The sequence below is a fragment of the Spea bombifrons genome, chromosome 2 (genome assembly GCF_027358695.1).
Source record: "Spea bombifrons isolate aSpeBom1 chromosome 2, aSpeBom1.2.pri, whole genome shotgun sequence".
Classification (NCBI taxonomy): Eukaryota; Metazoa; Chordata; class Amphibia; order Anura; family Pelobatidae; genus Spea; species Spea bombifrons.
The window spans coordinates 139933766-139958801 of record NC_071088.1 but is presented as its reverse complement, the minus strand read 5'-3'; the positions used below and the strand labels follow the sequence as shown (position 1 = coordinate 139958801).

At 54.3% G+C, this 25036-nt stretch overlaps 32 non-coding genes across 32 annotated transcripts; all 32 read right to left on the bottom strand.

Moving 5' to 3' along the window:
- Positions 1–412: 412 nt before the first annotated feature.
- On the bottom strand, positions 413–628 carry LOC128481208 (small nucleolar RNA U3). The gene has a single exon (XR_008350963.1). It is a non-coding gene; the product is annotated as a small nucleolar RNA U3 (small nucleolar RNA).
- Positions 629–1240: 612 nt separating this feature from the next.
- Positions 1241–1404, bottom strand: LOC128481069 (U1 spliceosomal RNA). Its single transcript, XR_008350843.1, has one exon. It is a non-coding gene; the product is annotated as a U1 spliceosomal RNA (small nuclear RNA).
- Positions 1405–1940: 536 nt separating this feature from the next.
- LOC128475625 (small nucleolar RNA U3) lies at positions 1941–2156 on the bottom strand. Its single transcript, XR_008346677.1, has one exon. It is a non-coding gene; the product is annotated as a small nucleolar RNA U3 (small nucleolar RNA).
- Positions 2157–2769: 613 nt separating this feature from the next.
- LOC128480826 (U1 spliceosomal RNA) lies at positions 2770–2933 on the bottom strand. Its single transcript, XR_008350610.1, has one exon. It is a non-coding gene; the product is annotated as a U1 spliceosomal RNA (small nuclear RNA).
- A 536-nt stretch (positions 2934–3469) lies between these two features.
- Positions 3470–3685, bottom strand: LOC128475624 (small nucleolar RNA U3). Its single transcript, XR_008346676.1, has one exon. It is a non-coding gene; the product is annotated as a small nucleolar RNA U3 (small nucleolar RNA).
- Positions 3686–4298: 613 nt separating this feature from the next.
- Positions 4299–4462, bottom strand: LOC128480825 (U1 spliceosomal RNA). Its single transcript, XR_008350609.1, has one exon. It is a non-coding gene; the product is annotated as a U1 spliceosomal RNA (small nuclear RNA).
- Positions 4463–4998: 536 nt separating this feature from the next.
- On the bottom strand, positions 4999–5214 carry LOC128481207 (small nucleolar RNA U3). Its single transcript, XR_008350962.1, has one exon. It is a non-coding gene; the product is annotated as a small nucleolar RNA U3 (small nucleolar RNA).
- Positions 5215–5826: 612 nt separating this feature from the next.
- Positions 5827–5990, bottom strand: LOC128480824 (U1 spliceosomal RNA). Its single transcript, XR_008350608.1, has one exon. It is a non-coding gene; the product is annotated as a U1 spliceosomal RNA (small nuclear RNA).
- A 536-nt stretch (positions 5991–6526) lies between these two features.
- LOC128481206 (small nucleolar RNA U3) lies at positions 6527–6742 on the bottom strand. Its single transcript, XR_008350961.1, has one exon. It is a non-coding gene; the product is annotated as a small nucleolar RNA U3 (small nucleolar RNA).
- A 612-nt stretch (positions 6743–7354) lies between these two features.
- On the bottom strand, positions 7355–7518 carry LOC128481000 (U1 spliceosomal RNA). Its single transcript, XR_008350777.1, has one exon. It is a non-coding gene; the product is annotated as a U1 spliceosomal RNA (small nuclear RNA).
- Positions 7519–8054: 536 nt separating this feature from the next.
- On the bottom strand, positions 8055–8270 carry LOC128481205 (small nucleolar RNA U3). Its single transcript, XR_008350960.1, has one exon. It is a non-coding gene; the product is annotated as a small nucleolar RNA U3 (small nucleolar RNA).
- A 612-nt stretch (positions 8271–8882) lies between these two features.
- LOC128480999 (U1 spliceosomal RNA) lies at positions 8883–9046 on the bottom strand. Its single transcript, XR_008350776.1, has one exon. It is a non-coding gene; the product is annotated as a U1 spliceosomal RNA (small nuclear RNA).
- Positions 9047–9582: 536 nt separating this feature from the next.
- On the bottom strand, positions 9583–9798 carry LOC128475535 (small nucleolar RNA U3). The gene has a single exon (XR_008346591.1). It is a non-coding gene; the product is annotated as a small nucleolar RNA U3 (small nucleolar RNA).
- A 612-nt stretch (positions 9799–10410) lies between these two features.
- LOC128480823 (U1 spliceosomal RNA) lies at positions 10411–10574 on the bottom strand. Its single transcript, XR_008350607.1, has one exon. It is a non-coding gene; the product is annotated as a U1 spliceosomal RNA (small nuclear RNA).
- A 536-nt stretch (positions 10575–11110) lies between these two features.
- LOC128475534 (small nucleolar RNA U3) lies at positions 11111–11326 on the bottom strand. The gene has a single exon (XR_008346590.1). It is a non-coding gene; the product is annotated as a small nucleolar RNA U3 (small nucleolar RNA).
- Positions 11327–11939: 613 nt separating this feature from the next.
- On the bottom strand, positions 11940–12103 carry LOC128481043 (U1 spliceosomal RNA). The gene has a single exon (XR_008350818.1). It is a non-coding gene; the product is annotated as a U1 spliceosomal RNA (small nuclear RNA).
- Positions 12104–12639: 536 nt separating this feature from the next.
- LOC128475504 (small nucleolar RNA U3) lies at positions 12640–12855 on the bottom strand. Its single transcript, XR_008346562.1, has one exon. It is a non-coding gene; the product is annotated as a small nucleolar RNA U3 (small nucleolar RNA).
- A 1214-nt stretch (positions 12856–14069) lies between these two features.
- Positions 14070–14233, bottom strand: LOC128480822 (U1 spliceosomal RNA). The gene has a single exon (XR_008350606.1). It is a non-coding gene; the product is annotated as a U1 spliceosomal RNA (small nuclear RNA).
- A 536-nt stretch (positions 14234–14769) lies between these two features.
- Positions 14770–14985, bottom strand: LOC128481204 (small nucleolar RNA U3). The gene has a single exon (XR_008350959.1). It is a non-coding gene; the product is annotated as a small nucleolar RNA U3 (small nucleolar RNA).
- A 612-nt stretch (positions 14986–15597) lies between these two features.
- Positions 15598–15761, bottom strand: LOC128480821 (U1 spliceosomal RNA). Its single transcript, XR_008350605.1, has one exon. It is a non-coding gene; the product is annotated as a U1 spliceosomal RNA (small nuclear RNA).
- A 536-nt stretch (positions 15762–16297) lies between these two features.
- LOC128481203 (small nucleolar RNA U3) lies at positions 16298–16513 on the bottom strand. The gene has a single exon (XR_008350958.1). It is a non-coding gene; the product is annotated as a small nucleolar RNA U3 (small nucleolar RNA).
- Positions 16514–17125: 612 nt separating this feature from the next.
- Positions 17126–17289, bottom strand: LOC128480820 (U1 spliceosomal RNA). Its single transcript, XR_008350604.1, has one exon. It is a non-coding gene; the product is annotated as a U1 spliceosomal RNA (small nuclear RNA).
- Positions 17290–17825: 536 nt separating this feature from the next.
- Positions 17826–18041, bottom strand: LOC128481202 (small nucleolar RNA U3). Its single transcript, XR_008350957.1, has one exon. It is a non-coding gene; the product is annotated as a small nucleolar RNA U3 (small nucleolar RNA).
- A 612-nt stretch (positions 18042–18653) lies between these two features.
- LOC128480819 (U1 spliceosomal RNA) lies at positions 18654–18817 on the bottom strand. The gene has a single exon (XR_008350603.1). It is a non-coding gene; the product is annotated as a U1 spliceosomal RNA (small nuclear RNA).
- Positions 18818–19353: 536 nt separating this feature from the next.
- LOC128475533 (small nucleolar RNA U3) lies at positions 19354–19569 on the bottom strand. The gene has a single exon (XR_008346589.1). It is a non-coding gene; the product is annotated as a small nucleolar RNA U3 (small nucleolar RNA).
- Positions 19570–20181: 612 nt separating this feature from the next.
- Positions 20182–20345, bottom strand: LOC128481113 (U1 spliceosomal RNA). The gene has a single exon (XR_008350884.1). It is a non-coding gene; the product is annotated as a U1 spliceosomal RNA (small nuclear RNA).
- Positions 20346–20881: 536 nt separating this feature from the next.
- LOC128475629 (small nucleolar RNA U3) lies at positions 20882–21097 on the bottom strand. The gene has a single exon (XR_008346681.1). It is a non-coding gene; the product is annotated as a small nucleolar RNA U3 (small nucleolar RNA).
- A 613-nt stretch (positions 21098–21710) lies between these two features.
- On the bottom strand, positions 21711–21874 carry LOC128480818 (U1 spliceosomal RNA). Its single transcript, XR_008350602.1, has one exon. It is a non-coding gene; the product is annotated as a U1 spliceosomal RNA (small nuclear RNA).
- Positions 21875–22410: 536 nt separating this feature from the next.
- Positions 22411–22626, bottom strand: LOC128481201 (small nucleolar RNA U3). The gene has a single exon (XR_008350956.1). It is a non-coding gene; the product is annotated as a small nucleolar RNA U3 (small nucleolar RNA).
- A 612-nt stretch (positions 22627–23238) lies between these two features.
- On the bottom strand, positions 23239–23402 carry LOC128480817 (U1 spliceosomal RNA). Its single transcript, XR_008350601.1, has one exon. It is a non-coding gene; the product is annotated as a U1 spliceosomal RNA (small nuclear RNA).
- A 536-nt stretch (positions 23403–23938) lies between these two features.
- Positions 23939–24154, bottom strand: LOC128481199 (small nucleolar RNA U3). The gene has a single exon (XR_008350954.1). It is a non-coding gene; the product is annotated as a small nucleolar RNA U3 (small nucleolar RNA).
- A 612-nt stretch (positions 24155–24766) lies between these two features.
- LOC128480815 (U1 spliceosomal RNA) lies at positions 24767–24930 on the bottom strand. The gene has a single exon (XR_008350599.1). It is a non-coding gene; the product is annotated as a U1 spliceosomal RNA (small nuclear RNA).
- Between the last annotated feature and the right edge of the window lie 106 nt (positions 24931–25036).

Here is a 25036-nt window from a genome sequence, read left to right as displayed (position 1 = left end):
GGAAATTCCTCATCGTTGCCCTTCAGGGAAAAGTCTTCCCGTGTTAAGCTGCGCTCGTAAAATCCAGCATTCCCAGAGCGCTTTGCAGCACAAAAATTTGCACGCGGTAGCACCGCCCATCAGCGGGACCTCGCGCCGGGGAAGGAGCATTTACCCCTTGGCGACCTTAACGCACGAGCCGGGCAACAGGACTTGGCTACCATTTGATGTTGGTACGCAGAACGTTTCCACGAAAGGCTCATGAAACATAGGCCACATTAAGCCCCTCGCGAGGCGTCTATCCTGTTAAGAGTAGGCCTGCCTCGAAAGCTAGTACGGTCGGCATAGAAGGAAGGCCCTCGAAAGAGGCCAACAAACACAATTAAGGCCGCATCCGCAGAAAGCACAGCTCGACGCGTCGCTACGAGAAGTAACCGCTCAGCTTGCGCGTTCCCCCTCCTAACCTGCCCTCGGGAAGAAAGGAACAGTCATCAAAAGCAACAGGCAGCCGTTAGCCACGGCGCTTGATACTCGCTTCGCGCTCAGGGGAACGCACGTGAGCTCTTCATCACGGTTACCGAGCCTGACCACTTCCGAGCACGTTTCTCCGGTCGGGCGCTATAGAAACGATCCCTGAAAGTATAGTCTTGACGTCCGCCCTGCGAGGGACACCGTCCCACCAAAAGGCATCGCTATATAGCTTGCAGCGACAAACTAAAGCTAAGACATTCGCACAACACCGAAAGAGAAGAAGACTTTGCAATGCATGAATCTTATGAAAACAAACAAAAAAAAAACCAATTCGTAACGCTTTTTCTTAGAAGTCAATGCGTGAAGTAGGCTAGATTGCGTTTATTCAACCACTGAACATACATTACATCCAAGGCAGGCTGCGAGGCAGCGCAGAACGGCAACATCAGCGGCTTGGCCGAGGACGCTCTGTGATGGCGTTTTTGCACGCTTTGGAAAAGCAAGAAGGAAAAAAAACCAACCAGAGAAGCGTGAGTGATGAGACCACACGTTTAAGATTTAAGACCTCCCAGGGGTGGGGCTTATGCAGATACATTGTCTCTGACGCAGGAGCAACACCTGACGAGGCCGCAAAGAGCCTGGGGCGGCACCCTTTTCCCTAACCATAACGGAGGCGCGCCTTAAGGCGCTAGAGCAGCCCCCTTAGGAGGCAGCGGCAAGGGCCACGCCTGGAGAACCACCAGCTGATACCGGAGATAATCCCCGGGCTCTATCGTTAAACCGGGATGATCAGGGGAAAGCGCGAATGCAGTCCCCCACTACCAGAAATTATGCAGTCGAGTTTCCCGCATTTGGGGAAATCGCAGGGGTCAGCACAGCCGGAGTGCAATGGCTGAGCCTCACCCTGGGAGAACCCCCTTCGTGATCAGGGTATCTCCCCTGCCAGGTAAGTATGAGTTGCCATAGGAGATGGTGGGGGGCGCCACTTCCACACCCCTCGCTAAAGTCGTGGTGGGGGTTACTGCTCCAACACTCGGCTCTGTGCAGAACAGCTGCGTGGACAAGGTGCCTGCACACAGGAAATTCCTCATCGTTGCCCTTCAGGGAAAAGTCTTCCCGTGTTAAGCTGCGCTCGTAAAATCCAGCATTCCCAGAGCGCTTTGCAGCACAAAAATTTGCACGCGGTAGCACCGCCCATCAGCGGGACCTCGCGCCGGGGAAGGAGCATTTACCCCTTGGCGACCTTAACGCACGAGCCGGGCAACAGGACTTGGCTACCATTTGATGTTGGTACGCAGAACGTTTCCACGAAAGGCTCATGAAACATAGGCCACATTAAGCCCCTCGCGAGGCGTCTATCCTGTTAAGAGTAGGCCTGCCTCGAAAGCTAGTACGGTCGGCATAGAAGGAAGGCCCTCGAAAGAGGCCAACAAACACAATTAAGGCCGCATCCGCAGAAAGCACAGCTCGACGCGTCGCTACGAGAAGTAACCGCTCAGCTTGCGCGTTCCCCCTCCTAACCTGCCCTCGGGAAGAAAGGAACAGTCATCAGAAGCAACAGGCAGCCGTTAGCCACGGCGCTTGATACTCGCTTCGCGCTCAGGGGAACGCACGTGAGCTCTTCATCACGGTTACCGAGCCTGACCACTTCCGAGCACGTTTCTCCGGTCGGCCGCTATAGAAACGATCCCTGAAAGTATAGTCTTGACGTCCGCCCTGCGAGGGACACCGTCCCACCAAAAGGCATCGCTATATAGCTTGCAGCGACAAACTAAAGCTAAGACATTCGCACAACACCGAAAGAGAAGAAGACTTTGCAATGCATGAATCTTATGAAAACAAACAAAAAAAAAAACCAATTCGTAACGCTTTTTCTTAGAGGTCAATGCGTGAAGTAGGCTAGATTGCGTTTATTCAACCACTGAACATACATTACATCCAAGGCAGGCTGCGAGGCAGCGCAGAACGGCAACATCAGCGGCTTGGCCGAGGACGCTCTGTGATGGCGTTTTTGCACGCTTTGGAAAAGCAAGAAGGAAAAAAAACCAACCAGAGAAGCGTGAGTGATGAGACCACACGTTTAAGATTTAAGACCTCCCAGGGGTGGGGCTTATGCAGATATATTGTCTCTGACGCAGGAGCAACACCTGACGAGGCCGCAAAGAGCCTGGGGTGGCACCCTTTTCCCTAACCATAACGGAGGCGCGCCTTAAGGCGCTAGAGCAGCCCCCTTAGGAGGCAGCGGCAAGGGCCACGCCTGGAGAACCACCAGCTGATACCGGAGATAATCCCCGGGCTCTATCGTTAAACCGGGATGATCAGGGGAAAGCGCGAACGCAGTCCCCCACTACCAGAAATTATGCAGTCGAGTTTCCCGCATTTGGGGAAATCGCAGGGGTCAGCACAGCCGGAGTGCAATGGCTGAGCCTCACCCTGGGAGAACCCCCTTCGTGATCAGGGTATCTCCCCTGCCAGGTAAGTATGAGTTGCCATAGGAGATGGTGGGGGGCGCCACTTCCACACCCCTCGCTAAAGTCGTGGTGGGGGTTACTGCTCCAACACTCGGCTCTGTGCAGAACAGCTGCGTGGACAAGGTGCCTGCACACAGGAAATTCCTCATCGTTGCCCTTCAGGGAAAAGTCTTCCCGTGTTAAGCTGCGCTCGTAAAATCCAGCATTCCCAGAGCGCTTTGCAGCACAAAAATTTGCACGCGGTAGCACCGCCCATCAGCGGGACCTCGCGCCGGGGAAGGAGCATTTACCCCTTGGCGACCTTAACGCACGAGCCGGGCAACAGGACTTGGCTACCATTTGATGTTGGTACGCAGAACGTTTCCACGAAAGGCTCATGAAACATAGGCCACATTAAGCCCCTCGCGAGGCGTCTATCCTGTTAAGGGTAGGCCTGCCTCGAAAGCTAGTACGGTCGGCATAGAAGGAAGGCCCTCGAAAGAGGCCAACAAACACAATTAAGGCCGCATCCGCAGAAAGCACAGCTCGACGCGTCGCTACGAGAAGTAACCGCTCAGCTTGCGCGTTCCCCCTCCTAACCTGCCCTCGGGAAGAAAGGAACAGTCATCAGAAGCAACAGGCAGCCGTTAGCCACGGCGCTTGATACTCGCTTCGCGCTCAGGGGAACGCACGTGAGCTCTTCATCACGGTTACCGAGCCTGACCACTTCCGAGCACGTTTCTCCGGTCGGCCGCTATAGAAACGATCCCTGAAAGTATAGTCTTGACGTCCGCCCTGCGAGGGACACCGTCCCACCAAAAGGCATCGCTATATAGCTTGCAGCGACAAACTAAAGCTAAGACATTCGCACAACACCGAAAGAGAAGAAGACTTTGCAATGCATGAATCTTATGAAAACAAACAAAAAAAAAAACCAATTCGTAACGCTTTTTCTTAGAGGTCAATGCGTGAAGTAGGCTAGATTGCGTTTATTCAACCACTGAACATACATTACATCCAAGGCAGGCTGCGAGGCAGCGCAGAACGGCAACATCAGCGGCTTGGCCGAGGACGCTCTGTGATGGCGTTTTTGCACGCTTTGGAAAAGCAAGAAGGAAAAAAAACCAACCAGAGAAGCGTGAGTGATGAGACCACACGTTTAAGATTTAAGACCTCCCAGGGGTGGGGCTTATGCAGATATATTGTCTCTGACGCAGGAGCAACACCTGACGAGGCCGCAAAGAGCCTGGGGTGGCACCCTTTTCCCTAACCATAACGGAGGCGCGCCTTAAGGCGCTAGAGCAGCCCCCTTAGGAGGCAGCGGCAAGGGCCACGCCTGGAGAACCACCAGCTGATACCGGAGATAATCCCCGGGCTCTATCGTTAAACCGGGATGATCAGGGGAAAGCGCGAACGCAGTCCCCCACTACCAGAAATTATGCAGTCGAGTTTCCCGCATTTGGGGAAATCGCAGGGGTCAGCACAGCCGGAGTGCAATGGCTGAGCCTCACCCTGGGAGAACCCCCTTCGTGATCAGGGTATCTCCCCTGCCAGGTAAGTATGAGTTGCTATAGGAGATGGTGGGGGGCGCCACTTCCACACCCCTCGCTAAAGTCGTGGTGGGGGTTACTGCTCCAACACTCGGCTCTGTGCAGAACAGCTGCGTGGACAAGGTGCCTGCACACAGGAAATTCCTCATCGTTGCCCTTCAGGGAAAAGTCTTCCCGTGTTAAGCTGCGCTCGTAAAATCCAGCATTCCCAGAGCGCTTTGCAGCACAAAAATTTGCACGCGGTAGCACCGCCCATCAGCGGGACCTCGTGCCGGGGAAGGAGCATTTACCCCTTGGCGACCTTAACGCACGAGCCGGGCAACAGGACTTGGCTACCATTTGATGTTGGTACGCAGAACGTTTCCACGAAAGGCTCATGAAACATAGGCCACATTAAGCCCCTCGCGAGGCGTCTATCCTGTTAAGAGTAGGCCTGCCTCGAAAGCTAGTACGGTCGGCATAGAAGGAAGGCCCTCGAAAGAGGCCAACAAACACAATTAAGGCCGCATCCGCAGAAAGCACAGCTCGACGCGTCGCTACGAGAAGTAACCGCTCAGCTTGCGCGTTCCCCCTCCTAACCTGCCCTCGGGAAGAAAGGAACAGTCATCAAAAGCAACAGGCAGCCGTTAGCCACGGCGCTTGATACTCGCTTCGCGCTCAGGGGAACGCACGTGAGCTCTTCATCACGGTTACCGAGCCTGACCACTTCCGAGCACGTTTCTCCGGTCGGGCGCTATAGAAACGATCCCTGAAAGTATAGTCTTGACGTCCGCCCTGCGAGGGACACCGTCCCACCAAAAGGCATCGCTATATAGCTTGCAGCGACAAACTAAAGCTAAGACATTCGCACAACACCGAAAGAGAAGAAGACTTTGCAATGCATGAATCTTATGAAAACAAACAAAAAAAAAACCAATTCGTAACGCTTTTTCTTAGAAGTCAATGCGTGAAGTAGGCTAGATTGCGTTTATTCAACCACTGAACATACATTACATCCAAGGCAGGCTGCGAGGCAGCGCAGAACGGCAACATCAGCGGCTTGGCCGAGGACGCTCTGTGATGGCGTTTTTGCACGCTTTGGAAAAGCAAGAAGGAAAAAAAACCAACCAGAGAAGCGTGAGTGATGAGACCACACGTTTAAGATTTAAGACCTCCCAGGGGTGGGGCTTATGCAGATACATTGTCTCTGACGCAGGAACAACACCTGACGAGGCCGCAAAGAGCCTGGGGCGGCACCCTTTTCCCTAACCATAACGGAGGCGCGCCTTAAGGCGCTAGAGCAGCCCCCTTAGGAGGCAGCGGCAAGGGCCACGCCTGGAGAACCACCAGCTGATACCGGAGATAATCCCCGGGCTCTATCGTTAAACCGGGATGATCAGGGGAAAGCGCGAACGCAGTCCCCCACTACCAGAAATTATGCAGTCGAGTTTCCCGCATTTGGGGAAATCGCAGGGGTCAGCACAGCCGGAGTGCAATGGCTGAGCCTCACCCTGGGAGAACCCCCTTCGTGATCAGGGTATCTCCCCTGCCAGGTAAGTATGAGTTGCCATAGGAGATGGTGGGGGGCGCCACTTCCACACCCCTCGCTAAAGTCGTGGTGGGGGTTACTGCTCCAACACTCGGCTCTGTGCAGAACAGCTGCGTGGACAAGGTGCCTGCACACAGGAAATTCCTCATCGTTGCCCTTCAGGGAAAAGTCTTCCCGTGTTAAGCTGCGCTCGTAAAATCCAGCATTCCCAGAGCGCTTTGCAGCACAAAAATTTGCACGCGGTAGCACCGCCCATCAGCGGGACCTCGCGCCGGGGAAGGAGCATTTACCCCTTGGCGACCTTAACGCACGAGCCGGGCAACAGGACTTGGCTACCATTTGATGTTGGTACGCAGAACGTTTCCACGAAAGGCTCATGAAACATAGGCCACATTAAGCCCCTCGCGAGGCGTCTATCCTGTTAAGAGTAGGCCTGCCTCGAAAGCTAGTACGGTCGGCATAGAAGGAAGGCCCTCGAAAGAGGCCAACAAACACAATTAAGGCCGCATCCGCAGAAAGCACAGCTCGACGCGTCGCTACGAGAAGTAACCGCTCAGCTTGCGCGTTCCCCCTCCTAACCTGCCCTCGGGAAGAAAGGAACAGTCATCAAAAGCAACAGGCAGCCGTTAGCCACGGCGCTTGATACTCGCTTCGCGCTCAGGGGAACGCACGTGAGCTCTTCATCACGGTTACCGAGCCTGACCACTTCCGAGCACGTTTCTCCGGTCGGGCGCTATAGAAACGATCCCTGAAAGTATAGTCTTGACGTCCGCCCTGCGAGGGACACCGTCCCACCAAAAGGCATCGCTATATAGCTTGCAGCGACAAACTAAAGCTAAGACATTCGCACAACACCGAAAGAGAAGAAGACTTTGCAATGCATGAATCTTATGAAAACAAACAAAAAAAAACCCAATTCGTAACGCTTTTTCTTAGAAGTCAATGCGTGAAGTAGGCTAGATTGCGTTTATTCAACCACTGAACATACATTACATCCAAGGCAGGCTGCGAGGCAGCGCAGAACGGCAACATCAGCGGCTTGGCCGAGGACGCTCTGTGATGGCGTTTTTGCACGCTTTGGAAAAGCAAGAAGGAAAAAAAACCAACCAGAGAAGCGTGAGTGATGAGACCACACGTTTAAGATTTAAGACCTCCCAGGGGTGGGGCTTATGCAGATACATTGTCTCTGACGCAGGAGCAACACCTGACGAGGCCGCAAAGAGCCTGGGGCGGCACCCTTTTCCCTAACCATAACGGAGGCGCGCCTTAAGGCGCTAGAGCAGCCCCCTTAGGAGGCAGCGGCAAGGGCCACGCCTGGAGAACCACCAGCTGATACCAGAGATAATCCCCGGGCTCTATCGTTAAACCGGGATGATCAGGGGAAAGCGCGAACGCAGTACCCCACTACCAGAAATTATGCAGTCGAGTTTCCCGCATTTGGGGAAATCGCAGGGGTCAGCACAGCCGGAGTGCAATGGCTGAGCCTCACCCTGGGAGAACCCCCTTCGTGATCAGGGTATCTCCCCTGCCAGGTAAGTATGAGTTGCCATAGGAGATGGTGGGGGGCGCCACTTCCACACCCCTCGCTAAAGTCGTGGTGGGGGTTACTGCTCCAACACTCGGCTCTGTGCAGAACAGCTGCGTGGACAAGGTGCCTGCACACAGGAAATTCCTCATCGTTGCCCTTCAGGGAAAAGTCTTCCCGTGTTAAGCTGCGCTCGTAAAATCCAGCATTCCCAGAGCGCTTTGCAGCACAAAAATTTGCACGCGGTAGCACCGCCCATCAGCGGGACCTCGCGCCGGGGAAGGAGCATTTACCCCTTGGCGACCTTAACGCACGAGCCGGGCAACAGGACTTGGCTACCATTTGATGTTGGTACGCAGAACGTTTCCACGAAAGGCTCATGAAACATAGGCCACATTAAGCCCCTCGCGAGGCGTCTATCCTGTTAAGAGTAGGCCTGCCTCGAAAGCTAGTACGGTCGGCATAGAAGGAAGGCCCTCGAAAGAGGCCAACAAACACAATTAAGGCCGCATCCGCAGAAAGCACAGCTCGACGCGTCGCTACGAGAAGTAACCGCTCAGCTTGCGCGTTCCCCCTCCTAACCTGCCCTCGGGAAGAAAGGAACAGTCATCAAAAGCAACAGGCAGCCGTTAGCCACGGCGCTTGATACTCGCTTCGCGCTCAGGGGAACGCACGTGAGCTCTTCATCACGGTTACCGAGCCTGACCACTTCCGAGCACGTTTCTCCGGTCGGGCGCTATAGAAACGATCCCTGAAAGTATAGTCTTGACGTCCGCCCTGCGAGGGACACCGTCCCACCAAAAGGCATCGCTATATAGCTTGCAGCGACAAACTAAAGCTAAGACATTCGCACAACACCGAAAGAGAAGAAGACTTTGCAATGCATGAATCTTATGAAAACAAACAAAAAAAAACCCAATTCGTAACGCTTTTTCTTAGAAGTCAATGCGTGAAGTAGGCTAGATTGCGTTTATTCAACCACTGAACATACATTACATCCAAGGCAGGCTGCGAGGCAGCGCAGAACGGCAACATCAGCGGCTTGGCCGAGGACGCTCTGTGATGGCGTTTTTGCACGCTTTGGAAAAGCAAGAAGGAAAAAAAACCAACCAGAGAAGCGTGAGTGATGAGACCACACGTTTAAGATTTAAGACCTCCCAGGGGTGGGGCTTATGCAGATACATTGTCTCTGACGCAGGAGCAACACCTGACGAGGCCGCAAAGAGCCTGGGGCGGCACCCTTTTCCCTAACCATAACGGAGGCGCGCCTTAAGGCGCTAGAGCAGCCCCCTTAGGAGGCAGCGGCAAGGGCCACGCCTGGAGAACCACCAGCTGATACCGGAGACAATCCCCGGGCTCTATCGTTAAACCGGGATGATCAGGGGAAAGCGCGAACGCAGTACCCCACTACCAGAAATTATGCAGTCGAGTTTCCCGCATTTGGGGAAATCGCAGGGGTCAGCACAGCCGGAGTGCAATGGCTGAGCCTCACCCTGGGAGAACCCCCTTCGTGATCAGGGTATCTCCCCTGCCAGGTAAGTATGAGTTGCCATAGGAGATGGTGGGGGGCGCCACTTCCACACCCCTCGCTAAAGTCGTGGTGGGGGTTACTGCTCCAACACTCGGCTCTGTGCAGAACAGCTGCGTGGACAAGGTGCCTGCACACAGGAAATTCCTCATCGTTGCCCTTCAGGGAAAAGTCTTCCCGTGTTAAGCTGCGCTCGTAAAATCCAGCATTCCCAGAGCGCTTTGCAGCACAAAAATTTGCACGCGGTAGCACCGCCCATCAGCGGGACCTCGCGCCGGGGAAGGAGCATTTACCCCTTGGCGACCTTAACGCACGAGCCGGGCAACAGGACTTGGCTACCATTTGATGTTGGTACGCAGAACGTTTCCACGAAAGGCTCATGAAACATAGGCCACATTAAGCCCCTCGCGAGGCGTCTATCCTGTTAAGAGTAGGCCTGCCTCGAAAGCTAGTACGGTCGGCATAGAAGGAAGGCCCTCGAAAGAGGCCAACAAACACAATTAAGGCCGCATCCGCAGAAAGCACAGCTCGACGCGTCGCTACGAGAAGTAACCGCTCAGCTTGCGCGTTCCCCCTCCTAACCTGCCCTCGGGAAGAAAGGAACAGTCATCAGAAGCAACAGGCAGCCGTTAGCCACGGCGCTTGATACTCGCTTCGCGCTCAGGGGAACGCACGTGAGCTCTTCATCACGGTTACCGAGCCTGACCACTTCCGAGCACGTTTCTCCGGTCGGGCGCTATAGAAACGATCCCTGAAAGTATAGTCTTGACGTCCGCCCTGCGAGGGACACCGTCCCACCAAAAGGCATCGCTATATAGCTTGCAGCGACAAACTAAAGCTAAGACATTCGCACAACACCGAAAGAGAAGAAGACTTTGCAATGCATGAATCTTATGAAAACAAACAAAAAAAAAACCAATTCGTAACGCTTTTTCTTAGAAGTCAATGCGTGAAGTAGGCTAGATTGCGTTTATTCAACCACTGAACATACATTACATCCAAGGCAGGCTGCGAGGCAGCGCAGAACGGCAACATCAGCGGCTTGGCCGAGGACGCTCTGTGATGGCGTTTTTGCACGCTTTGGAAAAACAGGAAGGAAAAAAAACCAACCAGAGAAGCGTGAGTGATGAGACCACACGTTTAAGATTTAAGACCTCCCAGGGGTGGGGCTTATGCAGATATATTGTCTCTGACGCAGGAGCAACACCTGACGAGGCCGCAAAGAGCCTGGGGCGGCACCCTTTTCCCTAACCATAACGGAGGCGCGCCTTAAGGCGCTAGAGCAGCCCCCTTAGGAGGCAGCGGCAAGGGCCACGCCTGGAGAACCACCAGCTGATACCAGAGATAATCCCCGGGCTCTATCGTTAAACCGGGATGATCAGGGGAAAGCGCGAACGCAGTCCCCCACTACCAGAAATTATGCAGTCGAGTTTCCCGCATTTGGGGAAATCGCAGGGGTCAGCACAGCCGGAGTGCAATGGCTGAGCCTCACCCTGGGAGAACCCCCTTCGTGATCAGGGTATCTCCCCTGCCAGGTAAGTATGAGTTGCCATAGGAGATGGTGGGGGGCGCCACTTCCACACCCCTCGCTAAAGTCGTGGTGGGGGTTACTGCTCCAACACTCGGCTCTGTGCAGAACAGCTGCGTGGACAAGGTGCCTGCACACAGGAAATTCCTCATCGTTGCCCTTCAGGGAAAAGTCTTCCCGTGTTAAGCTGCGCTCGTAAAATCCAGCATTCCCAGAGCGCTTTGCAGCACAAAAATTTGCACGCGGTAGCACCGCCCATCAGCGGGACCTCGCGCCGGGGAAGGAGCATTTACCCCTTGGCGACCTTAACGCACGAGCCGGGCAACAGGACTTGGCTACCATTTGATGTTGGTACGCAGAACGTTTCCACGAAAGGCTCATGAAACATAGGCCACATTAAGCCCCTCGCGAGGCGTCTATCCTGTTAAGAGTAGGCCTGCCTCGAAAGCTAGTACGGTCGGCATAGAAGGAAGGCCCTCGAAAGAGGCCAACAAACACAATTAAGGCCGCATCCGCAGAAAGCACAGCTCGACGCGTCGCTACGAGAAGTAACCGCTCAGCTTGCGCGTTCCCCCTCCTAACCTGCCCTCGGGAAGAAAGGAACAGTCATCAGAAGCAACAGGCAGCCGTTAGCCACGGCGCTTGATACTCGCTTCGCGCTCAGGGGAACGCACGTGAGCTCTTCATCACGGTTACCGAGCCTGACCACTTCCGAGCACGTTTCTCCGGTCGGGCGCTATAGAAACGATCCCTGAAAGTATAGTCTTGACGTCCGCCCTGCGAGGGACACCGTCCCACCAAAAGGCATCGCTATATAGCTTGCAGCGACAAACTAAAACTAAGACATTCGCACAACACCGAAAGAGAAGAAGACTTTGCAATGCATGAATCTTATGAAAACAAACAAAAAAAAAAACCAATTCGTAACGCTTTTTCTTAGAGGTCAATGCGTGAAGTAGGCTAGATTGCGTTTATTCAACCACTGAACATACATTACATCCAAGGCAGGCTGCGAGGCAGCGCAGAACGGCAACATCAGCGGCTTGGCCGAGGACGCTCTGTGATGGCGTTTTTGCACGCTTTGGAAAAGCAAGAAGGAAAAAAAACCAACCAGAGAAGCGTGAGTGATGAGACCACACGTTTAAGATTTAAGACCTCCCAGGGGTGGGGCTTATGCAGATATATTGTCTCTGACGCAGGAGCAACACCTGACGAGGCCGCAAAGAGCCTGGGGCGGCACCCTTTTCCCTAACCATAACGGAGGCACGCCTTAAGGCGCTAGAGCAGCCCCCTTAGGAGGCAGCGGCAAGGGCCACGCCTGGAGAACCACCAGCTGATACCGGAGATAATCCCCGGGCTCTATCGTTAAACCGGGATGATCAGGGGAAAGCGCGAACACAGTCCCCCACTACCAGAAATTATGCAGCCGAGTTTCCCGCATTTGGGGAAATCGCAGGGGTCAGCACAGCCGGAGTGCAATGGCTGAGCCTCACCCTGGGAGAACCCCCTTCGTGATCAGGGTATCTCCCCTGCCAGGTAAGTATGAGTTGCTATAGGAGATGGTGGGGGGCGCCACTTCCACACCCCTCGCTAAAGTCGTGGTGGGGGTTACTGCTCCAACACTCGGCTCTGTGCAGAACAGCTGCGTGGACAAGGTGCCTGCACACAGGAAATTCCTCATCGTTGCCCTTCAGGGAAAAGTCTTCCCGTGTTAAGCTGCGCTCGTAAAATCCAGCATTCCCAGAGCGCTTTGCAGCACAAAAATTTGCACGCGGTAGCACCGCCCATCAGCGGGACCTCGCGCCGGGGAAGGAGCATTTACCCCTTGGCGACCTTAACGCACGAGCCGGGCAACAGGACTTGGCTACCATTTGATGTTGGTACGCAGAACGTTTCCACGAAAGGCTCATGAAACATAGGCCACATTAAGCCCCTCGCGAGGCGTCTATCCTGTTAAGAGTAGGCCTGCCTCGAAAGCTAGTACGGTCGGCATAGAAGGAAGGCCCTCGAAAGAGGCCAACAAACACAATTAAGGCCGCATCCGCAGAAAGCACAGCTCGACGCGTCGCTACGAGAAGTAACCGCTCAGCTTGCGCGTTCCCCCTCCTAACCTGCCCTCGGGAAGAAAGGAACAGTCATCAGAAGCAACAGGCAGCCGTTAGCCACGGCGCTTGATACTCGCTTCGCGCTCAGGGGAACGCACGTAAGCTCTTCATCACGGTTACCGAGCCTGACCACTTCCGAGCACGTTTCTCCGGTCGGGCGCTATAGAAACGATCCCTGAAAGTATAGTCTTGACGTCCGCCCTGCGAGGGACACCGTCCCACCAAAAGGCATCGCTATATAGCTTGCAGCGACAAACTAAAGCTAAGACATTCGCACAACACCGAAAGAGAAGAAGACTTTGCAATGCATGAATCTTATGAAAACAAACAAAAAAAAAACCAATTCGTAACGCTTTTTCTTAGAGGTCAATGCGTGAAGTAGGCTAGATTGCGTTTATTCAACCACTGAACATACATTACATCCAAGGCAGGCTGCGAGGCAGCGCAGAACAGCAACATCAGCGGCTTGGCCGAGGACGCTCTGTGATGGCGTTTTTGCATGCTTTGGAAAAGCAAGAAGGAAAAAAAACCAACCAGAGAAGCGTGAGTGATGAGACCACACGTTTAAGATTTAAGACCTCCCAGGGGTGGGGCTTATGCAGATATATTGCAACACCTGACGAGGCCGCAAAGAGCCTGGGGCGGCACCCTTTTCCCTAACCATAACGGAGGCGCGCCTTAAGGCGCTAGAGCAGCCCCCTTAGGAGGCAGCGGCAAGGGCCACGCCTGGAGAACCACTTCCGAGCACGTTTCTCCGGTCGGGCGCTATAGAAACGATCCCTGAAAGTATAGTCTTGACGTCCGCCCTGCGAGGGACACCGTCCCACCAAAAGGCATCGCTATATAGCTTGCAGCGACAAACTAAAGCTAAGACATTCGCACAACACCGAAAGAGAAGACTTTGCAATGCATGAATCTTATGAAAACAAACAAAAAAAAAACCAATTCGTAACGCTTTTTCTTAGAGGTCAATGCGTGAAGTAGGCTAGATTGCGTTTATTCAACCACTGAACATACATTACATCCAAGGCAGGCTGCGAGGCAGCGCAGAACGGCAACATCAGCGGCTTGGCCGAGGACGCTCTGTGATGGCGTTTTTGCACGCTTTGGAAAAGCAAGAAGGAAAAAAAACCAACCAGAGAAGCGTGAGTGATGAGACCACACGTTTAAGATTTAAGACCTCCCAGGGGTGGGGCTTATGCAGATATATTGTCTCTGACGCAGGAGCAACACCTGACGAGGCCGCAAAGAGCCTGGGGCGGCACCCTTTTCCCTAACCATAACGGAGGCGCGCCTTAAGGCGCTAGAGCAGCCCCCTTAGGAGGCAGCGGCAAGGGCCACGCCTGGAGAACCACCAGCTGATACCGGAGATAATCCCCGGGCTCTATCGTTAAACCGGGATGATCAGGGGAAAGCGCGAACGCAGTCCCCCACTACCAGAAATTATGCAGTCGAGTTTCCCGCATTTGGGGAAATCGCAGGGGTCAGCACAGCCGGAGTGCAATGGCTGAGCCTCACCCTGGGAGAACCCCCTTCGTGATCAGGGTATCTCCCCTGCCAGGTAAGTATGAGTTGCCATAGGAGATGGTGGGGGGCGCCACTTCCACACCCCTCGCTAAAGTCGTGGTGGGGGTTACTGCTCCAACACTCGGCTCTGTGCAGAACAGCTGCGTGGACAAGGTGCCTGCACACAGGAAATTCCTCATCGTTGCCCTTCAGGGAAAAGTCTTCCCGTGTTAAGCTGCGCTCGTAAAATCCAGCATTCCCAGAGCGCTTTGCAGCACAAAAATTTGCACGCGGTAGCACCGCCCATCAGCGGGACCTCGCGCCGGGGAAGGAGCATTTACCCCTTGGCGACCTTAACGCACGAGCCGGGCAACAGGACTTGGCTACCATTTGATGTTGGTACGCAGAACGTTTCCACGAAAGGCTCATGAAACATAGGCCACATTAAGCCCCTCGCGAGGCGTCTATCCTGTTAAGAGTAGGCCTGCCTCGAAAGCTAGTACGGTCGGCATAGAAGGAAGGCCCTCGAAAGAGGCCAACAAACACAATTAAGGCCGCATCCGCAGAAAGCACAGCTCGACGCGTCGCTACGAGAAGTAACCGCTCAGCTTGCGCGTTCCCCCTCCTAACCTGCCCTCGGGAAGAAAGGAACAGTCATCAAAAGCAACAGGCAGCCGTTAGCCACGGCGCTTGATACTCGCTTCGCGCTCAGGGGAACGCACGTGAGCTCTTCATCACGGTTACCGAGCCTGACCACTTCCGAGCACGTTTCTCCGGTCGGGCGCTATAGAAACGATCCCTGAAAGTATAGTCTTGACGTCCGCCCTGCGAGGGACACCGTCCCACCAAAAGGCATCGCTATATAGCTTGCAGCGACAAACTAAAGCTAAGACATTCGCACAACACCGAAAGAGAAGAAGACTTTGCAATGCATGAATCTTATGAAAACAAACAAAAAAAAAACCAATTCGTAACGCTTTTTCTTAGAGGTCAATGCGTGAAGTAGGCTAGATTGCGTTTATTCAACCACTGAACATACATTACATCCAAGGCAGGCTGCGAGGCAGCGCAGAACGGCAACATCAGCGGCTTGGCCGAGGACGCTCTGTGATGGCGTTTTTGCACGCTTTGGAAAAGCAAGAAGGAAAAAAAACCAACCAGAGAAGCGTGAGTGATGAGACCACACGTTTAAGATTTAAGACCTCCCAGGGGTGGGGCTTATGCAGATATATTGTCTCTGACGCAGGAGCAACACCTGACGAGGCCGCAAAGAGCCTGGGGCGGCACCCTTTTCCCTAACCATAACGGAGGCGCGCCTTAAGGCGCTAGAGCAGCCCCCTTAGGAGGCAGCGGCAAGGGCCACGCCTGGAGAACCACCAGCTGATACCGGAGATAATCCCCGGGCTCTATCGTTAAACCGGGATGATCAGGGGAAAGCGCGAACGCAGTCCCCCACTACCAGAAATTATGCAGTCGAGTTTCCCGCATTTGGGGAAATCGCAGGGGTCAGCACAGCCGGAGTGCAATGGCTGAGCCTCACCCTGGGAGAACCCCCTTCGTGATCAGGGTATCTCCCCTGCCAGGTAAGTATGAGTTGCCATAGGAGATGGTGGGGGGCGCCACTTCCACACCCCTCGCTAAAGTCGTGGTGGGGGTTACTGCTCCAACACTCGGCTCTGTGCAGAACAGCTGCGTGGACAAGGTGCCTGCACACAGGAAATTCCTCATCGTTGCCCTTCAGGGAAAAGTCTTCCCGTGTTAAGCTGCGCTCGTAAAATCCAGCATTCCCAGAGCGCTTTGCAGCACAAAAATTTGCACGCGGTAGCACCGCCCATCAGCGGGACCTCGCGCCGGGGAAGGAGCATTTACCCCTTGGCGACCTTAACGCACGAGCCGGGCAACAGGACTTGGCTACCATTTGATGTTGGTACGCAGAACGTTTCCACGAAAGGCTCATGAAACATAGGCCACATTAAGCCCCTCGCGAGGCGTCTATCCTGTTAAGAGTAGGCCTGCCTCGAAAGCTAGTACGGTCGGCATAGAAGGAAGGCCCTCGAAAGAGGCCAACAAACACAATTAAGGCCGCATCCGCAGAAAGCACAGCTCGACGCGTCGCTACGAGAAGTAACCGCTCAGCTTGCGCGTTCCCCCTCCTAACCTGCCCTCGGGAAGAAAGGAACAGTCATCAAAAGCAACAGGCAGCCGTTAGCCACGGCGCTTGATACTCGCTTCGCGCTCAGGGGAACGCACGTGAGCTCTTCATCACGGTTACCGAGCCTGACCACTTCCGAGCACGTTTCTCCGGTCGGGCGCTATAGAAACGATCCCTGAAAGTATAGTCTTGACGTCCGCCCTGCGAGGGACACCGTCCCACCAAAAGGCATCGCTATATAGCTTGCAGCGACAAACTAAAGCTAAGACATTCGCACAACACCGAAAGAGAAGAAGACTTTGCAATGCATGAATCTTATGAAAACAAACAAAAAAAAAACCAATTCGTAACGCTTTTTCTTAGAGGTCAATGCGTGAAGTAGGCTAGATTGCGTTTATTCAACCACTGAACATACATTACATCCAAGGCAGGCTGCGAGGCAGCGCAGAACGGCAACATCAGCGGCTTGGCCGAGGACGCTCTGTGATGGCGTTTTTGCACGCTTTGGAAAAGCAAGAAGGAAAAAAAACCAACCAGAGAAGCGTGAGTGATGAGACCACACGTTTAAGATTTAAGACCTCCCAGGGGTGGGGCTTATGCAGATATATTGTCTCTGACGCAGGAGCAACACCTGACGAGGCCGCAAAGAGCCTGGGGCGGCACCCTTTTCCCTAACCATAACGGAGGCGCGCCTTAAGGCGCTAGAGCAGCCCCCTTAGGAGGCAGCGGCAAGGGCCACGCCTGGAGAACCACCAGCTGATACCGGAGATAATCCCCGGGCTCTATCGTTAAACCGGGATGATCAGGGGAAAGCGCGAACGCAGTCCCCCACTACCAGAAATTATGCAGTCGAGTTTCCCGCATTTGGGGAAATCGCAGGGGTCAGCACAGCCGGAGTGCAATGGCTGAGCCTCACCCTGGGAGAACCCCCTTCGTGATCAGGGTATCTCCCCTGCCAGGTAAGTATGAGTTGCCATAGGAGATGGTGGGGGGCGCCACTTCCACACCCCTCGCTAAAGTCGTGGTGGGGGTTACTGCTCCAACACTCGGCTCTGTGCAGAACAGCTGCGTGGACAAGGTGCCTGCACACAGGAAATTCCTCATCGTTGCCCTTCAGGGAAAAGTCTTCCCGTGTTAAGCTGCGCTCGTAAAATCCAGCATTCCCAGAGCGCTTTGCAGCACAAAAATTTGCACGCGGTAGCACCGCCCATCAGCGGGACCTCGCGCCGGGGAAGGAGCATTTACCCCTTGGCGACCTTAACGCACGAGCCGGGCAACAGGACTTGGCTACCATTTGATGTTGGTACGCAGAACGTTTCCACGAAAGGCTCATGAAACATAGGCCACATTAAGCCCCTCGCGAGGCGTCTATCCTGTTAAGAGTAGGCCTGCCTCGAAAGCTAGTACGGTCGGCATAGAAGGAAGGCCCTCGAAAGAGGCCAACAAACACAATTAAGGCCGCATCCGCAGAAAGCACAGCTCGACGCGTCGCTACGAGAAGTAACCGCTCAGCTTGCGCGTTCCCCCTCCTAACCTGCCCTCGGGAAGAAAGGAACAGTCATCAAAAGCAACAGGCAGCCGTTAGCCACGGCGCTTGATACTCGCTTCGCGCTCAGGGGAACGCACGTGAGCTCTTCATCACGGTTACCGAGCCTGACCACTTCCGAGCACGTTTCTCCGGTCGGGCGCTATAGAAACGATCCCTGAAAGTATAGTCTTGACGTCCGCCCTGCGAGGGACACCGTCCCACCAAAAGGCATCGCTATATAGCTTGCAGCGACAAACTAAAGCTAAGACATTCGCACAACACCGAAAGAGAAGAAGACTTTGCAATGCATGAATCTTATGAAAACAAACAAAAAAAAAACCAATTCGTAACGCTTTTTCTTAGAGGTCAATGCGTGAAGTAGGCTAGATTGCGTTTATTCAACCACTGAACATACATTACATCCAAGGCAGGCTGCGAGGCAGCGCAGAACGGCAACATCAGCGGCTTGGCCGAGGACGCTCTGTGATGGCGTTTTTGCACGCTTTGGAAAAGCAAGAAGGAAAAAAAACCAACCAGAGAAGCGTGAGTGATGAGACCACACGTTTAAGATTTAAGACCTCCCAGGGGTGGGGCTTATGCAGATATATTGTCTCTGCCGCAGGAGCAACACCTGACGAGGCCGCAAAGAGCCTGGGGCGGCACCCTTTTCCCTAACCATAACGGAGGCGCGCCTTAAGGCGCTAGAGCAGCCCCCTTAGGAGGCAGCGGCAAGGGCCACGCCTGGAGAACCACCAGCTGATACCGGAGATAATCCCCGGGCTCTATCGTTAAACCGGGATGATCAGGGGAAAGCGCGAACGCAGTCCCCCACTACCAGAAATTATGCAGTCGAGTTTCCCGCATTTGGGGAAATCGCAGGGGTCAGCACAGCCGGAGTGCAATGGCTGAGCCTCACCCTGGGAGAACCCCCTTCGTGATCAGGGTATCTCCCCTGCCAGGTAAGTATGAGTTGCCATAGGAGATGGTGGGGGGCGCCACTTCCACACCCCTCGCTAAAGTCGTGGTGGGGGTTACTGCTCCAACACTCGGCTCTGTGCAGAACAGCTGCGTGGACAAGGTGCCTGCACACAGGAAATTCCTCATCGTTGCCCTTCAGGGAAAAGTCTTCCCGTGTTAAGCTGCGCTCGTAAAATCCAGCATTCCCAGAGCGCTTTGCAGCACAAAAATTTGCACGCGGTAGCACCGCCCATCAGCGGGACCTCGCGCCGGGGAAGGAGCATTTACCCCTTGGCGACCTTAACGCACGAGCCGGGCAACAGGACTTGGCTACCATTTGATGTTGGTACGCAGAACGTTTCCACGAAAGGCTCATGAAACATAGGCCACATTAAGCCCCTCGCGAGGCGTCTATCCTGTTAAGAGTAGGCCTGCCTCGAAAGCTAGTACGGTCGGCATAGAAGGAAGGCCCTCGAAAGAGGCCAACAAACACAATTAAGGCCGCATCCGCAGAAAGCACAGCTCGACGCGTCGCTACGAGAAGTAACCGCTCAGCTTGCGCGTTCCCCCTCCTAACCTGCCCTCGGGAAGAAAGGAACAGTCATCAGAAGCAACAGGCAGCCGTTAGCCACGGCGCTTGATACTCGCTTCGCGCTCAGGGGAACGCACGTGAGCTCTTCATCACGGTTACCGAGCCTGACCACTTCCGAGCACGTTTCTCCGGTCGGGCGCTATAGAAACGATCCCTGAAAGTATAGTCTTGACGTCCGCCCTGCGAGGGACACCGTCCCACCAAAAGGCATCGCTATATAGCTTGCAGCGACAAACTAAAGCTAAGACATTCGCACAACACCGAAAGAGAAGAAGACTTTGCAATGCATGAATCTTATGAAAACAAACAAAAAAAAAACCAATTCGTAACGCTTTTTCTTAGAGGTCAATGCGTGAAGTAGGCTAGATTGCGTTTATTCAACCACTGAACATACATTACATCCAAGGCAGGCTGCGAGGCAGCGCAGAACGGCAACATCAGCGGCTTGGCCGAGGACGCTCTGTGATGGCGTTTTTGCACGCTTTGGAAAAGCAAGAAGGAAAAAAAACCAACCAGAGAAGCGTGAGTGATGAGACCACACGTTTAAGATTTAAGACCTCCCAGGGGTGGGGCTTATGCAGATATATTGTCTCTGACGCAGGAGCAACACCTGACGAGGCCGCAAAGAGCCTGGGGCGGCACCCTTTTCCCTAACCATAACGGAGGCGCGCCTTAAGGCGCTAGAGCAGCCCCCTTAGGAGGCAGCGGCAAGGGCCACGCCTGGAGAACCACCAGCTGATACCGGAGATAATCCCCGGGCTCTATCGTTAAACCGGGATGATCAGGGGAAAGCGCGAACGCAGTCCCCCACTACCAGAAATTATGCAGTCGAGTTTCCCGCATTTGGGGAAATCGCAGGGGTCAGCACAGCCGGAGTGCAATGGCTGAGCCTCACCCTGGGAGAACTCCCTTCGTGATCAGGGTATCTCCCCTGCAAGGTAAGTATGAGTTGCCATAGGAGATGGTGGGGGGCGCCACTTCCACACCCCTCGCTAAAGTCGTGGTGGGGGTTACTGCTCCAACACTCGGCTCTGTGCAGAACAGCTGCGTGGACAAGGTGCCTGCACACAGGAAATTCCTCATCGTTGCCCTTCAGGGAAAAGTCTTCCCGTGTTAAGCTGCGCTCGTAAAATCCAGCATTCCCAGAGCGCTTTGCAGCACAAAAATTTGCACGCGGTAGCACCGCCCATCAGCGGGACCTCGCGCCGGGGAAGGAGCATTTACCCCTTGGCGACCTTAACGCACGAGCCGGGCAACAGGACTTGGCTACCATTTGATGTTGGTACGCAGAACGTTTCCACGAAAGGCTCATGAAACATAGGCCACATTAAGCCCCTCGCGAGGCGTCTATCCTGTTAAGAGTAGGCCTGCCTCGAAAGCTAGTACGGTCGGCATAGAAGGAAGGCCCTCGAAAGAGGCCAACAAACACAATTAAGGCCGCATCCGCAGAAAGCACAGCTCGACGCGTCGCTACGAGAAGTAACCGCTCAGCTTGCGCGTTCCCCCTCCTAACCTGCCCTCGGGAAGAAAGGAACAGTCATCAGAAGCAACAGGCAGCCGTTAGCCACGGCGCTTGATACTCGCTTCGCGCTCAGGGGAACGCACGTGAGCTCTTCATCACGGTTACCTAGCCTGACCACTTCCGAGCACGTTTCTCCGGTCGGGCGCTATAGAAACGATCCCTGAAAGTATAGTCTTGACGTCCGCCCTGCGAGGGACACCGTCCCACCAAAAGGCATCGCTATATAGCTTGCAGCGACAAACTAAAGCTAAGACATTCGCACAACACCGAAAGAGAAGAAGACTTTGCAATGCATGAATCTTATGAAAACAAACAAAAAAAAAAAACAATTCGTAACGCTTTTTCTTAGAGGTCAATGCGTGAAGTAGGCTAGATTGCGTTTATTCAACCACTGAACATACATTACATCCAAGGCAGGCTGCGAGGCAGCGCAGAACGGCAACATCAGCGGCTTGGCCGAGGACGCTCTGTGATGGCGTTTTTGCACGCTTTGGAAAAGCAAGAAGGAAAAAAAACCAACCAGAGAAGCGTGAGTGATGAGACCACACGTTTAAGATTTAAGACCTCCCAGGGGTGGGGCTTATGCAGATATATTGTCTCTGACGCAGGAGCAACACCTGACGAGGCCGCAAAGAGCCTGGGGCGGCACCCTTTTCCCTAACCATAACGGAGGCGCGCCTTAAGGCGCTAGAGCAGCCCCCTTAGGAGGCAGCGGCAAGGGCCACGCCTGGAGAACCACCAGCTGATACCGGAGATAATCCCCGGGCTCTATCGTTAAACCGGGATGATCAGGGGAAAGCGCGAACGCAGTCCCCCACTACCAGAAATTATGCAGTCGAGTTTCCCGCATTTGGGGAAATCGCAGGGGTCAGCACAGCCGGAGTGCAATGGCTGAGCCTCACCCTGGGAGAACCCCCTTCGTGATCAGGGTATCTCCCCTGCCAGGTAAGTATGAGTTGCCATAGGAGATGGTGGGGGGCGCCACTTCCACACCCCTCGCTAAAGTCGTGGTGGGGGTTACTGCTCCAACACTCGGCTCTGTGCAGAACAGCTGCGTGGACAAGGTGCCTGCACACAGGAAATTCCTCATCGTTGCCCTTCAGGGAAAAGTCTTCCCGTGTTAAGCTGCGCTCGTAAAATCCAGCATTCCCAGAGCGCTTTGCAGCACAAAAATTTGCACGCGGTAGCACCGCCCATCAGCGGGACCTCGCGCCGGGGAAGGAGCATTTACCCCTTGGCGACCTTAACGCACGAGCCGGGCAACAGGACTTGGCTACCATTTGATGTTGGTACGCAGAACGTTTCCACGAAAGGCTCATGAAACATAGGCCACATTAAGCCCCTCGCGAGGCGTCTATCCTGTTAAGAGTAGGCCTGCCTCGAAAGCTAGTACGGTCGGCATAGAAGGAAGGCCCTCGAAAGAGGCCAACAAACACAATTAAGGCCGCATCCGCAGAAAGCACAGCTCGACGCGTCGCTACGAGAAGTAACCGCTCAGCTTGCGCGTTCCCCCTCCTAACCTGCCCTCGGGAAGAAAGGAACAGTCATCAAAAGCAACAGGCAGCCGTTAGCCACGGCGCTTGATACTCGCTTCGCGCTCAGGGGAACGCACGTGAGCTCTTCATCACGGTTACCGAGCCTGACCACTTCCGAGCACGTTTCTCCGGTCGGGCGCTATAGAAACGATCCCTGAAAGTATAGTCTTGACGTCCGCCCTGCGAGGGACACCGTCCCACCAAAAGGCATCGCTATATAGCTTGCAGCGACAAACTAAAGCTAAGACATTCGCACAACACCGAAAGAGAAGAAGACTTTGCAATGCATGAATCTTATGAAAACAAACAAAAAAAAAACCAATTCGTAACGCTTTTTCTTAGAGGTCAATGCGTGAAGTAGGCTAGATTGCGTTTATTCAACCACTGAACATACATTACATCCAAGGCAGGCTGCGAGGCAGCGCAGAACGGCAACATCAGCGGCTTGGCCGAGGACGCTCTGTGATGGCGTTTTTGCACGCTTTGGAAAAGCAAGAAGGAAAAAAAACCAACCAGAGAAGCGTGAGTGATGAGACCACACGTTTAAGATTTAAGACCTCCCAGGGGTGGGGCTTATGCAGATATATTGTCTCTGACGCAGGAGCAACACCTGACGAGGCCGCAAAGAGCCTGGGGCGGCACCCTTTTCCCTAACCATAACGGAGGCGCGCCTTAAGGCGCTAGAGCAGCCCCCTTAGGAGGCAGCGGCAAGGGCCACGCCTGGAGAACCACCAGCTGATACCGGAGATAATCCCCGGGCTCTATCGTTAAACCGGGATGATCAGGGGAAAGCGCGAACGCAGTCCCCCACTACCAGAAATTATGCAGTCGAGTTTCCCGCATTTGGGGAAATCGCAGGGGTCAGCACAGCCGGAGTGCAATGGCTGAGCCTCACCCTGGGAGAACCCCCTTCGTGATCAGGGTATCTCCCCTGCCAGGTAAGTATGAGTTGCCATAGGAGATGGTGGGGGGCGCCACTTCCACACCCCTCGCTAAAGTCGTGGTGGGGGTTACTGCTCCAACACTCGGCTCTGTGCAGAACAGCTGCGTGGACAAGGTGCCTGCACACAGGAAATTCCTCATCGTTGCCCTTCAGGGAAAAGTCTTCCCGTGTTAAGCTGCGCTCGTAAAATCCAGCATTCCCAGAGCGCTTTGCAGCACAAAAATTTGCACGCGGTAGCACCGCCCATCAGCGGGACCTCGCGCCGGGGAAGGAGCATTTACCCCTTGGCGACCTTAACGCACGAGCCGGGCAACAGGACTTGGCTACCATTTGATGTTGGTACGCAGAACGTTTCCACGAAAGGCTCATGAAACATAGGCCACATTAAGCCCCTCGCGAGGCGTCTATCCTGTTAAGAGTAGGCCTGCCTCGAAAGCTAGTACGGTCGGCATAGAAGGAAGGCCCTCGAAAGAGGCCAACAAACACAATTAAGGCCGCATCCGCAGAAAGCACAGCTCGACGCGTCGCTACGAGAAGTAACCGCTCAGCTTGCGCGTTCCCCCTCCTAACCTGCCCTCGGGAAGAAAGGAACAGTCATCAAAAGCAACAGGCAGCCGTTAGCCACGGCGCTTGATACTCGCTTCGCGCTCAGGGGAACGCACGTGAGCTCTTCATCACGGTTACCGAGCCTGACCACTTCCGAGCACGTTTCTCCGGTCGGGCGCTATAGAAACGATCCCTGAAAGTATAGTCTTGACGTCCGCCCTGCGAGGGACACCGTCCCACCAAAAGGCATCGCTATATAGCTTGCAGCGACAAACTAAAGCTAAGACATTCGCACAACACCGAAAGAGAAGAAGACTTTGCAATGCATGAATCTTATGAAAACAAACAAAAAAAAAACCAATTCGTAACGCTTTTTCTTAGAGGTCAATGCGTGAAGTAGGCTAGATTGCGTTTATTCAACCACTGAACATACATTACATCCAAGGCAGGCTGCGAGGCAGCGCAGAACGGCAACATCAGCGGCTTGGCCGAGGACGCTCTGTGATGGCGTTTTTGCACGCTTTGGAAAAGCAAGAAGGAAAAAAAACCAACCAGAGAAGCGTGAGTGATGAGACCACACGTTTAAGATTTAAGACCTCCCAGGGGTGGGGCTTATGCAGATATATTGTCTCTGACGCAGGAGCAACACCTGACGAGGCCGCAAAGAGCCTGGGGCGGCACCCTTTTCCCTAACCATAACGGAGGCGCGCCTTAAGGCGCTAGAGCAGCCCCCTTAGGAGGCAGCGGCAAGGGCCACGCCTGGAGAACCACCAGCTGATACCGGAGATAATCCCCGGGCTCTATCGTTAAACCGGGATGATCAGGGGAAAGCGCGAACGCAGTCCCCCACTACCAGAAATTATGCAGTCGAGTTTCCCGCATTTGGGGAAATCGCAGGGGTCAGCACAGCCGGAGTGCAATGGCTGAGCCTCACCCTGGGAGAACCCCCTTCGTGATCAGGGTATCTCCCCTGCCAGGTAAGTATGAGTTGCCATAGGAGATGGTGGGGGGCGCCACTTCCACACCCCTCGCTAAAGTCGTGGTGGGGGTTACTGCTCCAACACTCGGCTCTGTGCAGAACAGCTGCGTGG